General features: G+C 45.6%; 1 non-coding gene across 1 annotated transcript; it reads left to right on the top strand.

Annotated features, from left to right (window-relative positions):
• Nucleotides 1–16,693: 16,693 nt before the first annotated feature.
• On the top strand, nucleotides 16,694–16,775 carry trnas-cga (transfer RNA serine (anticodon CGA)). Its single transcript has one exon. It is a non-coding gene; the product is annotated as a tRNA-Ser (tRNA).
• The last annotated feature ends 212 nt before the right edge of the window (nucleotides 16,776–16,987 follow it).

The following is a 16,987-nucleotide window of genomic DNA, read 5'->3' on the forward strand; positions in this document are numbered from 1 at the left end:
GACAGGGATTGAATCTCAGTCAGTGACAGGGATAGAATCTCAGTTAGTTAACTGGGATTGAATCTCTGTCAGAGACAGGGATTGAACCTTAGTCAGTGACAGGAATTGAATCTCAATCAGTGACAGGGATTGAACCTCCATCAGTGACAGGGATTGAACCTTAGTCAGTGACAGGGATTGAACCTCAGACAGTGACAGGGATTGACCTCAGACAGTGACAGGGATTGGACCTCAGTCAGTGACAGGGATTGAGCATCATTCAGAGACAGGGATTGAGACTCAGTCAGTGACAGGTTTTGAACCTCAGTCAGTGACAGGGATTGAACCTCAGGAGTGACAGTGATTAAGCATCAGTCAGTGACAAGGATTGAGCCTCAGTCAGTATCAGGGATTGTACCTCAGTCAGGGACAGGGATTAACCCTCAGACATTGACAGGGAATGAATCTCAGTCTGTGACAGGGATTGAACCTCAGTCAGTGAGAGGGATTGAACCTTAGTCAGTGATCGGGATTGAACCTCAGTCAGTGACAGATATTGAATCTCAGTCAGTGACAGGGGTTGAATCTCAGTCTGTGACAGGGATTGAACCACAGTCAGTGAGAGGGATTGAACCTTAGTCATTGACAGGGAGTGAATCTCAGTCAGTGAGAGATATTGAACCTCAGTCATTGTCAGGGATTGAAACTTAGTCAGTGACAGTGATTGTATCTAAGTCTGTGACAGGGATTGAATCTCAGTCAGTGACTGGCATTGAACCTCAGACAGTGACAGGGATTGAATCTCAGTCAGTGACAGGGATTGAGGCTCTGTCTGTGACAGGGATTGAACCTCAGTCAGTGATAGTAATTGAATCGCAGTCAGTGACAGGGATTGAATCTCAGTCAGTGACAGGGATTGAACCTCAGTCAGTGACAGGAATTGAATCTCAATCAGTGACAGGGATTGAACCTCCGTCAGTGACAGGGATTGAACCTTTGTCAGTGACAGGGATTGAATCTCAGACAGCGACTGGGATTGAACCTTAGTCAGTGAACGGGATTGACCCTCAGTCAGTGACAGGGATTGAATCTCAGTCTGTGACAGGGATTGACCCTAAGACAGTGACATGGATTGAATCTCAGTCAGTGATCGGGATTGAACCTCAGTCAATGACAGATATTGAATCTCAGTCAGTGACAGGGGTTGAATCTCAGTCTGTGACAGGGATTGAACCACAGTCAGTGAGAGGGATTGAACCTTAGTCATTGACAGGGAGTGAATCTCAGTCAGTGAGAGATATTGAACCTCAGTCATTGTCAGGGATTGAAACTTAGTCAGTGACAGTGATTGTATCTAAGTCTGTGACAGGGATTGAATCTCAGTCAGTGACTGGCATTGAACCTCAGACAGTGACAGGGATTGAATCTCAGTCAGTGACAGGGATTGAACCTCAGTCAGTGACAGGAATTGAATCTCAATCAGTGACAGGGATTGAACCTCCGTCAGTGACAGGGATTGAACCTTTGTCAGTGACAGGGATTGAATCTCAGACAGCGACTGGGATTGAACCTTAGTCAGTGAACGGGATTGAATCTCAGTCTGTGACAGGGATTGAACCTCAATCAGTGACTGGGATTGAATCTCAGTCAGTGACTAGGATTGAATCTCAGTCAGTGACAGGCATTGAATCTCAGTCAGTGACAGGGATTGAACCTCAGTCAGTGACTGGGATTGACCCTCAGACAGTGACAGGGATCTAATCTCAGTCAGTGACACGGATTGAGCCTCAGTCAGTGACAGGGATTGAACCTCAGTCAGTGACAGGGATTGAATCTCAGTCTGTGACAGGGATTGAACCTCAATCAGTGACTGGGATTGAATCTCAGTCAGTGACTAGGATTGAATCTCAGTCAGTGACAGGCATTGAATCTCAGTCAGTGACAGGGATTGAACCTCAGTCAGTGACTGGGATTGAATCTCAATCAGTAACCGGTATTGACCCTCAGTCTGTGAGAGGCATTGAATCTCTGTTAGTTACATGGATTGAATATCAGTCAGTGACAGGGATTGACCCTCAGACAGTGACAGGGATTGAATCTTAGTCAGTGACAGTGATTGAGTTCTGTCAGTGATAGGGATTGAACCTCAGACATTGACAGGGATTGAACCTCCGTCAGTGACACGGTTTGATGCTCAGTCAGTGACAGGGATTGAATCTCAGTCAGTGACAGGGATTGACCCTCAGACAGTGACAGGGATTGAATCTTAGTCAGTGACAGTGATTGAGTTTCAGTCAGTGATCGGGATAGACCCTCAGTCAGTGTCAGGGATTAAACCTTAGTCAGTGATAGTGATTGAATCTCAGTCTGTGACCGGGATTGAATCTCAGTCTGTGAGGGGGATTAAAGCTCAGTGAGTGACAGGGATTGAACCTTAGTCAGTGACAGGGATTGAACATCAGTCAGTGACAAATATTGAACCTCTGTCAGTGTCAGGGATTGAACCTTAGTCAGTGACAGTGATTGAATCGCAGTCTGTGACAGGGATTGAATCTCAGTCAGTGACTGGGACTGACCCTCAGACAGTGACAGGGATTGAATCTCAGTCAGTGACACGGATTGAGCCTCAGACAGTGACATGGATTGAACCTCAGGCAGTGATTGTGATTGAATAGCAGTCATTGACAGGGATTGAACATCAGTCACTGACAGATATTGAATCTCAATCAGTGACAGGGATTGACCCTCAGTCAGTGAAGGGATTGAACCTCAATCAGTGACAGGGATTGACCCTCAGTCAGTGACAGGGATTGAATCTCAGTCTGTAGCAGGGATTGATCCTCAAATAGTGACAGGGATTGAATCTCAGTCAGTGACAGGGATTGAACCTCAGTCAGTGACGGGGATTGAGTCTCAGTCATGACAGGGATTGACCCTCAGTCAGTGACAGGGATTGTATCTCAGTCAGTGACAGGGATTGAGCCTCAGTCAGAGACAGAGATTGAACCTCAGGAGTGACAGTGATTAAGCATCAGTCAGTGACAAGGATTGAGCCTCAGTCAGGGACAGGGATTAACACTCATACATTGACAGGGATTGAATATCAGTCTGTGGCAGGGATTGAACCTCAGTCAGTGAGAGGGATTGAACCTTAGTCAGTGATAGGGATTGAACCTCAGTCAGTGACAGATATTGAATCTCAGTCAGTGACAGGGGTTGAATCTCAGTCTGTGACAGGGATTGAATCTCAGTCAGTGATAGGGATTGAACCTCAGTCAGTGACAGATATTGAATCTCAGTCAGTGACAGGGGTTGATTCTCAATCAGTGACAGGGATTGAATCTCAGTTAGTGACTGGCATTGACCCTCAGACAGTGACAGGGATTGAATCTCAGTCAGTGACAGGGATTGAGGCTCTGTCAGTGACAGGGATTGAATCTCAGTCAGTGACAGTAATTGAATCGCAGTCAGTGACAGGGATTGAATCTCAGTCAGTGACTGGTATTGAGCCTCAGTCAGTGACAGGGATTGAACCTCAGTCAGTGACAGGGATTGAATCTCAGTCAGTGACAGGGATTGAACCTCAGTCTGTGACAGGGGTTGATTCTCAATCAGTGACAGGGATTGAATATCAGTTAGTGACCGGTATTGACCCTCAGTCAATGAGAGGCATTGAATCTCAGTTAGTTACAGGAATTGAATCTCAGTCAGTGACAGGGATTGACCCTCAGACAGTGACAGGGATTGAATTTTAGTCAGTGACAGTGATTGCGTTTCAGTCAGTGATGTGGATTGACCCTCAGTCAGTGACAGGGATTGAATCTCAGTCTGTGACAGGGATTGAAACTCAGACATTGACACGGATTGAATCTCAATCAGTGACAAAGAATGAATCTCAGTCAGTGACCGGTATTGACCCTCAGTCAGTGAGAGGCATTCAATCTCAGTCTGTTACAGTGATTTAATCTCAGTCAGTGACAGGGATTGACCCTCAGACAGTGACAGGGATTTAATCTTAGTCAGTGACAGTGATTGACTTTCAGTCAGTGATAGGGATTGACCCTCAGTCAGTGACTGGGATTGACCCTCAGACAGTGACAGGGATTGAATCTCAATCAGTGAAAGGGATTGAACCTCAGGTAGTGACAGATATCCAATCTCAGTCAGTGACAGAGGTTGAATCTCAGTCTGTGACAGGGATTGAACCTTAGTCACTGACAGGGATTGAACCTCAGTCAGTGACAAATATTGAACCTCTGTCAGTGTCAGGGATTGAATCTTAGTCAGTGACAGTGATTGAATCTCAGTCTGTGACAGGGATTGAATCTCAGTCAGTGAAAGGTTTGAACCTCAATCAGTGACAGGGATTGAATCTCAGTCAGTGACAGGAACTGAATATCAGTAATGACAGGAATTGCATCCCAGTTAGTGACAAGGATTGAACCTCAGTCAGTGGCAGGGAGTGAATCTCAGTGAGTCAGAGGGATTGCATCTCAGTCAGTGACAGGAACTGAATCTCAGTAAGAGACAGTACTTTTATCTCAGTCAGTGATAGGGAATGAACATTTGTCAGTGACAGGGATTGAATGTCAGTTAGTGACAGGGATTGAATCTCAGTCAGTGACAGGGATTGAGCCTCAAATAGTGACAGGGATTGAACCTCAGTCAGTGACATGGATTGTATCTCAGTCAGTGACAGGAACTCAATCTCAGTAAGTGACAGGACTTTAATCTCAGTCAGTGACAGGGATTGAACATTTGTCAGTGACAGGGATTGAATCTCAGACAGTGACAGGGATTTAATCTCAGTCAGTGACAGGGATTGAGCCTCAGTCAGTGGCAGAGTTTGCATCTCAGTTAGTGACAGGGATTGAATCTCGATCAGTGACTGGGATTGAAACTCAGTCAGTGAGAGGGATTGAATCTCAATCAGTGACAGGAAGTGAATCTCAGTCAGTGCCAGGGTTTGAATCTCAGTCAGTGACAGGGATTGAGCCTCAAATAGTGACAGGGATTGACCCTCAGTTAGTGAGAGGGATTGAATCTCAGTCAGTGACAGGGATTAAACCTCAGTCAGTGACAGGGATTGTATCGCAGTCAGTGACAGGGAATGAATCTCATTCAGTGACAGGAATTGAACCTCAGTCAGTGACAGGGATTGTATCTCATTCAGTGACAGGAATTAAATCTCAGGAAGTGACAGGAATTTAATCTCAGTCAGTGACAGGGATTGAACCTTAGTCAGTGACAAGGATTGAATCTCAGTCAGTGACAGGGATTGTGCCTCAGTCAGTGACAGAGATTGAACCTCAGTCAGTGACAGGGATTGAATCTCAGTCAGTGACAGGATTTGAATCTGAGTCAGTGACGGAATAAATCTCAGTCAGTGACACAGATTGAACCTCAGTCAGTGACAGGGATTGAACCTCAGGCAGTGACAGTAAGCATCAGTCGGTGACAGGAATTGTGCCTCAGTCAGTGACAGGGATTCAGACTCATTCAGTGACAGGGTTGAACCTCAGTCAGTGACAGGGATTGAGCCTCTATCAGTAACAGTGATTATGCCTCAGTCTGTGTCAGGGATTGAATCTCAGTCAGTGACAGGGATTGACCCTCAAATAGTGACAGAGATTGACCCTCAGTCAGTGACAGGGATTGAATCTCAATCAGTGACAAGAATTGAATCTCAGTCAGTGACAGGGATTGAACCTCAGTCAGTGACAGGGATTGTATCGCAGTCAGTGACAGGGAATGAATCTCATTCAGTGACAGGAATTGAACCTCAGTCAGTGACAGGGATTGTATCTCATTCAGTGACAGGAATTAAATCTCAGGAAGTGACAGGAATTTAATCTCAGTCAGTGACAGGGATTGAACCTTAGTCAGTGACAAGGATTGAATCTCAGTCAGTGACAGGGATTGTGCCTCAGTCAGTGACAGAGATTGAACCTCAGTCAGTGACAGAGATTGTATCTCAGTCAGTGACCGGGATTGAATCTCATTCAGTGACAGGGATTGAATCTCTGTCAGTGACAGGGATTGAATCTCTTTCATTGACAGGGATTGAATCTCAGTCAGTGACAGGAATTGTATCTCTGTCAGTGACAGGGATTTAACGTCAATCAGTGACCGTGATTGAGCCTCAGTCAGTGACAGGGATTGAACCTCAGTCTTTGACAGGAATTGAGCATCAATCAGTAACAGGGATTCAATCTCTGTCAGTGACATGGATTGAGCCTCAAATAGTGACATGGATTGTCCCTCAGTCAGTGAGTGGGATTGAATCTCAATCAGTGACAGGAAGTGAATCTCAGTCAGTGCCAGGGATTGAATCTCAGTCAGTGGTAGGAATTGCATCTCAGTTAGTGACAGGAATTGAACCTCAGTCAGTGACAGGAATTGAATCTCAATCAGTGACTGGAATTGAATCTCAGTCAGTGACAGGGATTGAAACTCAGTCAGTGACAGGGATAGAGACTCAGTTAGTGACAGGGATTCAACCTCAGTCAGTGACAGGGATTGAACCTCAGGCAGTGACAGTGATTAAGCATCAGTCGGTGACAGGAATTGTGCCTCAGTCAGTGACAGGGATTCAGACTCATTCAGTGACAGGGTTGAACCTCAGTCAGTGACAGGGATTGAGCCTCTGTCAGTAACAGTGATTATGCCTCAGTCAGTGTCAGGGATTGAATCTCAGTCAGTGACAGGGATTGACCCTCAAATAGTGACAGGGATTGACCCTCAGTCAGTGACAGGGATTGAATCTCAATCAGTGACAAGAATTGAATCTCAGTCAGTGACAGGGATTGAACCTCAGTCAGTGACAGGGATTGTATCTCAGTCAGTGACAGGGATTGAATCTCATTCAGTGACAGGGATTGAATCTCTGTCAGTGACAGGGATTGAATCTCTTTCATTGACAGGGATTGAACCTCAGTCAGTGACAGGAATTGTATCTCTGTCAGTGACAGGGATTTAACCTCAATCAGTGACAGTGATTGAGCCTCAGTCAGTGACAGGGATTGAACCTCAGTCATTGACAGGGATTGAGCCTCAAGCAGTAACAGGGATTCAATCTCTGTCAGTGACATGGATTGAGCCTCAAATAGTGACAGGGATTGTCCCTCAGTCAGTGCGTGGGATTGAATCTCAATCAGTGACAGGAAGTGAATCTCAGTCAGTGCCAGGGATTGAATCTCAGTCAGTGGTAGGAATTGCATCTCAGTTAGTGACAGGAATTGAACCTCAGTCAGTGACAGGAATTGAATCTCAATCAGTGACTGGAATGGAATCTCAGTCAGTGACAGGGATTGAAACTCAGTCAGTGACAGGGATAGAGACTCAGTTCGTGACAGGGATTCAACCTCAGTCAGTGACAGGGATTGAACCTCAGTTAGTGACAGGGATTGAATCTCAATCAGTGACAGGGATTGACGCTCAGACAGTGATAGGAATTGAATCTCAGTCAGTGACAGGCATAGAATCGCAGTCAGTGACAGGGATTGAGCCTCAATCAGTGACAGGGATTGAGCCTCAGTCTGTAACAGGGATTGAGCCTCAGTCAGTGACAGGGATTGAGCCTCAGTCAGTGACAGGGATTGAGCCTCAATCATTGACAGGGATTTTTGTCATTCCCATGTCAAACTGATCATTTACCGGCTGCTGGGCTGCCGTCATTGCCGCTGAGTTTGCCCTTGCATTTCCTTGAGAAATGGAATCGTTATTTTTCGTGTGGGCATCATAATTACACACAGCGATTGATTTAGGCAATAGGACCGCTTCCAAGAGGCCAGAAATCTGATCACGGTGTGTGATGGGCTTTCCGGTGAAGGTCAAGAAGTCCCTGTAATTCCACAGGGTTCCAACATCATGTGCATCTCCGAATGTGTATCTGCTATCGGTTAAATATTCGCTGTGTTTCCCTTAGCCAATTTACATGCCCCAGTCAAGGCCATCAGCTCCGCTGCTTGCGCTGATCGTTGAGAAGCGAGTGATCTCGCGTTGAATACCTCATGGGTAGTTACTACAGCATGCCCAATAAAATTCTGGCCTATCTCCTTGCTCCTGAATGCTGACCCATCCACCAAAAAAACGCCATATTTAGATTCTCAAGTGGTGAATTCTGCAATTTTTGTCTCGGCAGCACATTTTATTAATTACAGCGATACAACCATGTGGGTCTCCGTCTCCTTCTGCAATGAGAGGATTAGCAGCATTAAGGACGTTACATCATTTTATTGCAATGTTAGGCTTCTCCAATAACACAGTGTTATATCTGAGTCAACGTGCTGCCGACGAATGTGCTGTCTTTTGCTCGGAAAGCAGTGAGGATACTGCATGTGCGATCAGTTTGGTTAAGTCGCCAGAGCCGATTCTCTCCCTGGACACTGCAACAGCCTTTTCAGCTGCAACCACAGCTCACAGGCATTTACGTAATCCTGCCGCTACGAGGTCTAGCTTAGCCGAAACATCAGCTGCCAGCCTGAATTTTCCCCCATGATCCTGCAACAACACAGATGTCATGCAGCCATGTTTCTCATCTACCGTTTGACCGAAGGCTTGTTTGGATTCAGAATCCCCTGTGTGGGTGGACTTTGAAACGTCTTTTTCAATTCAACTCGGCCGCTGGGATCCATTGCAACGGACCTTGGTTCTGCTACCCTTTTCCATGGGCCATGTCACTTCAGGGCGCCTCAAGATTTGTGTAATGTGGGATAAACGTTCTTCAGTAGGAGTGTATGCCCCAAAAGGATAGCAATTGTTTCTTCATGTGAGGCCTTGGAATTTGCTGAATGACTTGCACTCTGTCTTCACCAATGGCCCTCCCTTGTTCAGATATTAAGTGACTGAAGAACTTCACCTGTTGTTGCATAAATCGAAGCTTTGCGAGACTGGCTTTGTGCCCTTCCCTCGTGCAATGCAAGGGAATCCTTCTCACATTGTTCCTCTGTCGGTGCTAGTATTAAGCAATCGTCTACAGATTGCGGAAGCGCAGACCCAGGGGTTAAAACAAGAGTCTCCAGACTCCTGCGTAGAGCCTCATTATATATGGTGGGTGACTCACAGTAACAGTGACAAAGTCGTGTGAACTCATAACATTTCCCTTTGAAAGAAAAAGCCAACCAGAATTGACTATCTGGATGCACCGTCACACGAAAGAATGTATTTGCTAAATCCACAGCAGGGAACCATTTACTGTCCGGTAGAAATTGAACTAATACAGTATAGGGTTTGGGAACATTTGATGCGCGCGGGACAACACTGTTATTGACTGCCTGCAGGTCTTGAACAAACCTGCATTCCTCCGGTTCACTTGGAATTTTTGCCTTTTTGATCAGAAAAATGGGAGTTCTCACCGGTGAGTTTACATAGGGGATTATCTCTCTCGCCTTTGGGAAGGATTGAAAGACTGGAGTAACTACGTCCATGGCCTTGGGTTTTACCGGGTATTGTGCCCTGCCAGGACGATACTCCGACTTTGTGGTTACTCGTATTGGTTCACAACCTCGTATAAGCCCCAAAGCATGTTTTCCTTTTACGCATAATTCAGTAGGGACCGTTATTAATCTTGGGTCTGAGAAGTTTATCTTAGGGAAACGCCAGGCCAACCTTCTAGGCTCTTCAGGGCTAGCGGGGGTTACCTCGACTGTTCTATTGCCTGAGTTAGACAAGTTAATTTCTTCCTATATGTCCGCACATCTGCATTAAACCACATACCCAGAACATCCAACATTTCGTTCTTTATGCCTTTAGTACCCATGGCCCCAAATCCTGCCACCAGTCACTGGACACCTTCGCCAGTGACACGCGAGGAGCGTAGCCTTCCACATCAAAAATATAGAGCTTACGTGCCGTCACAGGCACTTGACATAAGTTCACACTGACTGCACATTTGCCATCCCTTCAATAAAATTCGCACAATAACAACTGACCTGGTTTAACCAATCTCCTGAACCAACACTTCTCTTATGGTTCCTCAGGGCCATCGTGGTGTATGTGTGCTGTGCAGTGCAGCACATAACCGCAAAAAAAAAAATCGGTGTTAATAGGATTAACATGGTTACCCGCTTCCAGGGCGAGTGAATTGCTAACTGAACTCATTGCTCTCTGGCTTAATCGCCACTCATAGACATACACCAGGGGTCGTGGGTTGTATTTTACAGTTTACACTTGTGAATCTTCCCTTTGAATTACCTGCAAGCCCGTCGGAGTACTGAGCAAATACAACCCCAGTCTCACTATGAGATCCCGAGCCATCAAATGTAAAGGACAGAATTCTGCTAACAAAGTTGTGAATTAGAATGTATACACATTACTGATTTCACACAATATGGGTGCGGTAAAACTCTCTCATATCACGAGGCCTGATGCCTCCATTGAGTTCAGGAACATTCCACTCATCTTTATTGGTGTCAACTCTCTGAACTGTCTTGATTTGAGGAGTGAATGTGCTGGCCATGTATCTACCAAAAAGGTAATTGGTGTACCTTCCACATATAACATGGAGGTAGGCATCGACATATACGCATCATTGTTATATTGAACATATTGTCCACACTTCGCAGTCTCAATGCTCAATATAGAGTTGGGACACATCTCAGTGCCCGTTAGTTTAGTAGAAGTGATTAGCCTAAGGGATTCTTCGTTGCCAACTATAAAGGAAAGAGATTTACCTGTACCTTTTGGCCTGCCCACCTCAGTCGTCCCCTGTCAGTCACCATGCTGTCCAGCCTCCAGGACCGATTGAGGCTGTCTGTGCGGGCACTGTCTCGACCAGTGGTCCATTGCTCCGCAAACAAAGCACCAGCCAGATCTATCTCTGCAAGCGCACTTCCGCGATCCCTTCCTCTTTAGTGAACTCCTCCCGTGCCTCTCTCTTTTCCCGCAGTTCCTCCCTCCAACCGCTGAACGACCATTTGCATCATAATAAGCTGAGGTTTATGTGATTGCTGTTCCATCTTTACTTTCCGCTTATGGTTCTCTTGAGCCAGCAATGTTTCAGCATGTATCACGTATTGTTCTATCTAATCCAGCTTTCCCGTGTCCAAGGTAATACACGGATATTGTTACCTATTTTGTTGTTTCGTACTGCATTCCATTGATGAAGCTGCTCCTCAGGTCTGCCTCAGACAGTGTGATCTCTGCCGTCGTTATGTCCTTGGGTGGTATCAGTCCACAATAGACCTTATCGACTTTCGTGAGGCAGTTAAGGTACTGGGACATTGTCTCGACTTCTTTAGGGATTCTTGCTTCAATTGATTGTGGGTACGATATGCTATTGGTGATTCAGCAGACCCTGGGGCGGCGACCGTTGACTTGGAATCTTCACGAAGTGGATCTCGTAGGGGGGCTGTAGCTCTTCGAGGGCACCCATTAAGGTCAGGACCTGATCCAGTCTTAAGACACTGTACAGCTTCATTAGGTTATTTTCCGTGTGTTTGTGCATGTGCGCTGGTGTTTGTCCGTGTACTTGATCTATCTTTTATTCGAGATTTTCTTTCCCTGAAATCAGGCTCAGCCTTCAACATGTTATAAGCTCTCCAATTCACAGGTTCTACTTTACCCTTCCGTTTCTCCTTCTCTCTCTTTCCTCCAACGATGACCTCAGCATTTGCAACTGCATGTTACTAAAACTTCCTTCCTCCAGAAAACCACGTTCCTTGATTTACATCTTTAACTGCTTTACAGAAACTGGGCCATAATTATTTAGCATATATTGTATTTTTTCTTGACCATTCCGAATTGTCTGACGACCCTCTTTTTGTTCACTCTTGCTGGAGCCGATTTTCATGGATATTGGAAAAGTGTTCATCTCTCTCTGTCTGTCTATCTGTCTGTCTATCTGTCTGTCTCTCTCTTTCTCTCTCTCTCTCTCTCTCTCTCACGATACCATAATCTTCTCTTTGCCAATATAACTTCCTTTTACCTCCGGAGGTCCCCTCTCATTGGGCGTGACCGCCTCATTGCCTTGGTTTTCACAAACCAAAAACCCACGTAACTGGTACAGCTTTGGCGACCCCAACGCTGCCCATGTGGCTCCAAGTCTCAACCCACCGTTAATCTTGCTGTCTCTGAAACTCTCGAGAGACGGCAATCCTTTCCCTTGAGCTTTACTCGAATACCGCGCGAGAGTTCACTGGTCCCTCTTCCTGGTTCATTTATTCTCTTCGAACGAGTCTCTATGTCGGATTACTTTAGCCACAACTCTTACCCTGACCCTATTCAATTCGGAACGCGACTCTGGGGCGATCCACTTATCCCCAGTCCTCTCACGCAAAGGGGCCAATTCAGCGCTGGAGATGAAGTGAAAGACCTTCAAGGCAGTGGCGCGTACACCTCCTGGGAATCTTCAAAATCTTACCCAGTCGCAGGGTCCCAGGCGAGCCCCCTAGGTTACTGCTGTGGAATTTCAATTGACTCGACGCAAATGCTACCAAGAGCAAAGAAAAAGTTTATTTTTGAAATTTGCAGAGTGGACCCGACACATTTGCAAGACGCCTCATGAAATGGACGCCTGACGGTTTCCACATGTTCCCTTTATACTATATATTGCCTTGCCTTATCACACCTCAAGCCAGGAACCTGGATCAGCCGAATTCCTTTCCACACATGGAGTTGCTTTTTCTAATTCATTGACTGCTGATATAATAGATTATTGGCCTTGAGAGTCAGCTGTAAATTAGGTTGAACTTAACATTTTTTCTGTCTTTTTGCAAAGTTAGATCTATAGTTCTTTGTTTCAGCCATGGTTTCACAGATTTCACAATAAATGATAATTTTCCATTACAGGGGATCAGACTGACAGTGACTCAATAAGTGTGATGGAGTGAGGATGATAGTGACACAATAAGGGTGAGGTGTCAGCGTGGTAGTGACGCAGACTGTGTGAGTGGATCAGGCCGATAGTTGCGCAGTGAGGGGGGTCAGAGTGATAGTGATGCAGTAAGTGTGAGGTGGTCAAGGTGATAGTGAAACACTTCGTGTGAGGGGTCAGTGTGACAGTGACGCAGTAAGAGTGAGTGGTCAGGCTGATAGTGACGCAGTAATTGGAAGGAGATCAGGCTGATAGTGATGCAGTAAGCGTTACTGTGTCAGGCTGATCCTGACGCATAAAGGGGAAGGGGACAGGGTGATGGTGACGCAGTAAGTGTGATGGGGTCAGGCAGAGACTGAGGCAGTGAGTGTGAGACAGTCAGGGTGATAGTGAGGGAGTAAGTGTGTGCGTTCAGGCTGTTAGTGACAGTAAGTTGAGAGTGTCAGGCTGATAGTGGCCAATGAAAGTGAGGTGGTAGGGGAATAGTGACGCAGTAAGTGTGAGGCGTCAGGCTGTTAGGGATGCGGTAAGTGTGAGGGGTCAGTCTGATAGTGAAGCAGTAGGTGTGATGGGGTCAGGCTGATAGAGACGTAGCAAGTGTGGTGGGGTCAGGCTGATAGTGTCACAGTATGTGTGAGGGGTCAGGCTGATAGTGATGCACTATGTGTCCGTGAGTCAGAGTGATCCTAATGCAGGAAGTGAGAGGGGACAGGGTGATAGTGACGCAGTGAGTGTGAGGGGGTCAGCGTGATGGTGACGGAGTAAGTGTGAGTGTTTAGGCTGATATTGATGCAGTAAGGTGAGGGCGTCAGGCTAATACTGGCCAGTAAGTGTTAAGTGACAGGGTGATAGTGATGCAGGAAATGTGAGGAGTCAGACTGATAGATACGGTGAAATTATGAGGGGTCAGGCTGATAGTGATGTGGGGAGTGTGCGAGTGTCAGGCTGATAGTGACGCAGTAAGTGTGTTGGGAGCAGAGTGATAGGAACGCAATAAGTGTGAGCGGCTCTGGATGATAGTGACAGGTCAGTATGAGGGGGAGGATGGTAGTGATGCAGTGAGTGTGAGGTGTCAGGATGACAGTGAAGCAGACTGTGAGAATGTGTCATTGTGATGGTGACATGGCAAGTGTGATGGGGTCAGGGTGATAGTGACGCAGATGCTTTCAGGGGGTCAGGTTGTAGTGATGCAGTAATTGTGAGGGGTCAGGGTGATAGTGACTCAGTGAGTGTGAAATGTCAGTGTGATAGTGACACAGAACATTTGAGGGGCCAGGCTTATAGTGACGTAGTATGGGCAAGAGGTCAGGGTGACAGTGATGTAGATGCACTTACAGGGCCAGGTTGTAGTAAAGCTGAAAGTGTGAGTGTCTCAGGCTGATAGTGATGAAGTAAATGCGAGGGGCTAAGGCGGATAGGGATGTAGAAAGTGTCCATGGGTAGTGCTAGAAGTGACGCAGTAAATGTGAGTGTTGAAGCTGATAGTGACGCATTAAGTTTGAGTGGATCATGCTGATCTTGACGCAGTAAGTGCGACGTTGTCAGGATGATAGTTACGCTGTAAGTGTATGGGAGCACAATGATCTTGACGCAGTAAGAGTGGGGAGTCAGGGTGATAGTGACGCAGTAAGCATGAGTCGATAAGTCTGATAGTGACGCAGTATATGTGAGGGAGTCAGCCGGGTAGTGGCGCAGTATGTGTGAGATGGTCAGGCTGATATTGATGCAGTTAGTGTGTTGGGGTCAAAGTGATAGTGACGCAATAGGTGTAAGCGGTTCAGGATGATAGTGACACAGTGGGTGTGAGATACCAGTGTGATAGTGACGCAGTAAGTGTAAGGGGTCAGGATGACAGTGACACTAAGTGTATGGCCCTCAGTGTGATAGTGCCGCAGCAAGTCTGGGGTGTCAGGGTGTAAATGACGTCGTAAGTGAGAGAGGGGCATTGCGATAGTGAAGCAGTAAGTGTGAGGGGGTCAGGCTGATAGTGACACAGTCAATATGACGGGGCAGTGTTTTAGTGACAAGATAAGTGTGAGGCGTCAGTCTGATTCTTACATAATAAGTGTGATGGAGTCAGGCTGATAGTGACACAGTAAGTGTAAGGAGTCAGGGTGATAGTAACATAGGAAGTGTAAGAGCGTGACTGATAGTGACAAAGTAAGTGTTAGGCAGTCAGGCTGATGGTGACGCAGTCAAAATGAGGGTCTCGAAGTGAAAGTGGCGCAGTAAATGTGAGGGCGCCAGATGGATAGTGATGCAGTAAGTTTGAGGGGTTCACACTGATATTAAGGCGGGAAGTGTGAGGGGTCAGGTCTATAGTGATGCAGTAAGTGTCGGCGGGTCAGGCTGATAGTGATGCATTCAAAGACCAAATATCCAAGGCTCACTGTAGTGCTGAACAGCGCGACTTCTCAAGGCGAAGACAAAAATCAATAGTTCTCATCATGGTCATAAATCACAATGCTTCATTTTAAAATTGTCCTCTCCTGCTTCTAGATTCACCAATGAGGGAACAAAATTTAATTGCACCACCCTGTTTATCTCTTCAAATATTTTGCAACTCTCAATGAGATTACCTCGCTTGTTTTGAAATTGTTAAAAAAAGGCCGGATTTGCTCAATTTCAATTCCGAGGACTAACGTTCATCCATGATATCAAAGCTAATCACCATTCGTGGTATTCCTCATATGGCATTAGTATCTTTCCTAAATTGAGGGTTATAATTCCTCATACTGTAGTCCAAGTGCGGTCGAACTGAGCCACCATACATTGGAAATAATGCTTCGTTCTCGTGCCCTGAAATCCTCCTGCAGCTTTCACAACAGACTTCTACAACTGCTCCTAGACTTCAATGACTTATTAAAAACTTCTCCAAGATGCATTTCTAAACATGTGTACTTTCTACTTCAAACCTTCGACAAATAATCTCCACACATTTCCCTCCTGACAAGTATGATAAAGACAAATCGTTGCTATTTATTAAATCATGAGGGACATGGATAGGTTGACTCGTCAAGGTGTTTTCCGGCTGGTGAGGAAGTCAAAATTTAGAAAACATCGGTTTAAAATTAGTGGGTAAGGATTTAAAAGGGACGTCAGGGGCAACTTTTTCAGATGCGTCCAGAATGAGCTGCCAGAGAAGTTGTTGGAGACTGGTACAATATAACATTGAATGGCATCTGGATGGATATATGAGTAACAAGGTTTAGAGGGATGTGGGCCAAATATTGGCAAATGGGACCTATTAATTTAGGATAACTGTCTACCATGGTCAAGTTGAAAAGAAGGGCCACTTTCCGTGTTGTATTGTTCAACGACTTGTTGAATCTAGAAAAACCGCAAAAGCTTTGCAAATAATTCCGTCAAGACGATTTCAAGTTCCAAATCTTCGGTTAATCTTCCTCTCTTGTGCTCACAAGTTCATTACCTGATGTCAGAATTTACGGATTAGTTGCTGGATCCATTCCTGTAAATTGGCCCCTGCATTCTTTATAATTCTGATATTTTTTTTTACGAATGTAGCTAGTGTTTATGGACTTAGCATCAATATTTCTAATACCATATGTCGATGAATATTAAAACACAACAGCATATCGAATTTGGCACCAGATGATGAGAAATTGAGTCAAAATCGATCGGATGCAGTGGGACAATGATCTTCTCTTCGTGTGGTGAACATCCGTGACTCTATAATTCGACGAAGAATCATTCCCACAACTTCAGCTGTGGCAGAATCTAGTTTGCGGTGAAAGCCTGTCAATCTGCTTAGGGAACGTCCGTCTGGGTCTTTGCAAAGGATTTGGCGAAATCTTTGGGTCTTGACAATTTGTTCTTCCAACAAATTACGTATTTCATGAATTCAGTTGTTTTCCTATGAAAATTGGAGATTCTGCCGCAGCTGTGATGGCCGAGAGGTTAAGGCGTTGGATTCGAAATCCAATGGGGTCTCTCTGCGCAGGTTCGAATCCTGTTCACAGCGTAGAATCTTTTAAAAGTCATTAATTCCTTTGCAGGATTTGGATTTCGTGGAGCTTGAGCTTTGCATTTAATCAAAAGTAAATTTTCAACTGTGAGGAATCCGAAGTAATTTCAAGACTGAACCAGTTATCTAATTGAATAAATTATATGTCGAGACACAAAAGCCACCAACTTCCAACACGAATCAGTTTCAACACATTTGTCGAACTATCG

Source organism: Chiloscyllium plagiosum, unplaced genomic scaffold (assembly GCF_037043375.1).
Source record: "Chiloscyllium plagiosum isolate Xiang-an unplaced genomic scaffold, Cpla_swu_hap1 HiC_scaffold_29, whole genome shotgun sequence".
Taxonomy (NCBI): Eukaryota; Metazoa; Chordata; class Chondrichthyes; order Orectolobiformes; family Hemiscylliidae; genus Chiloscyllium; species Chiloscyllium plagiosum.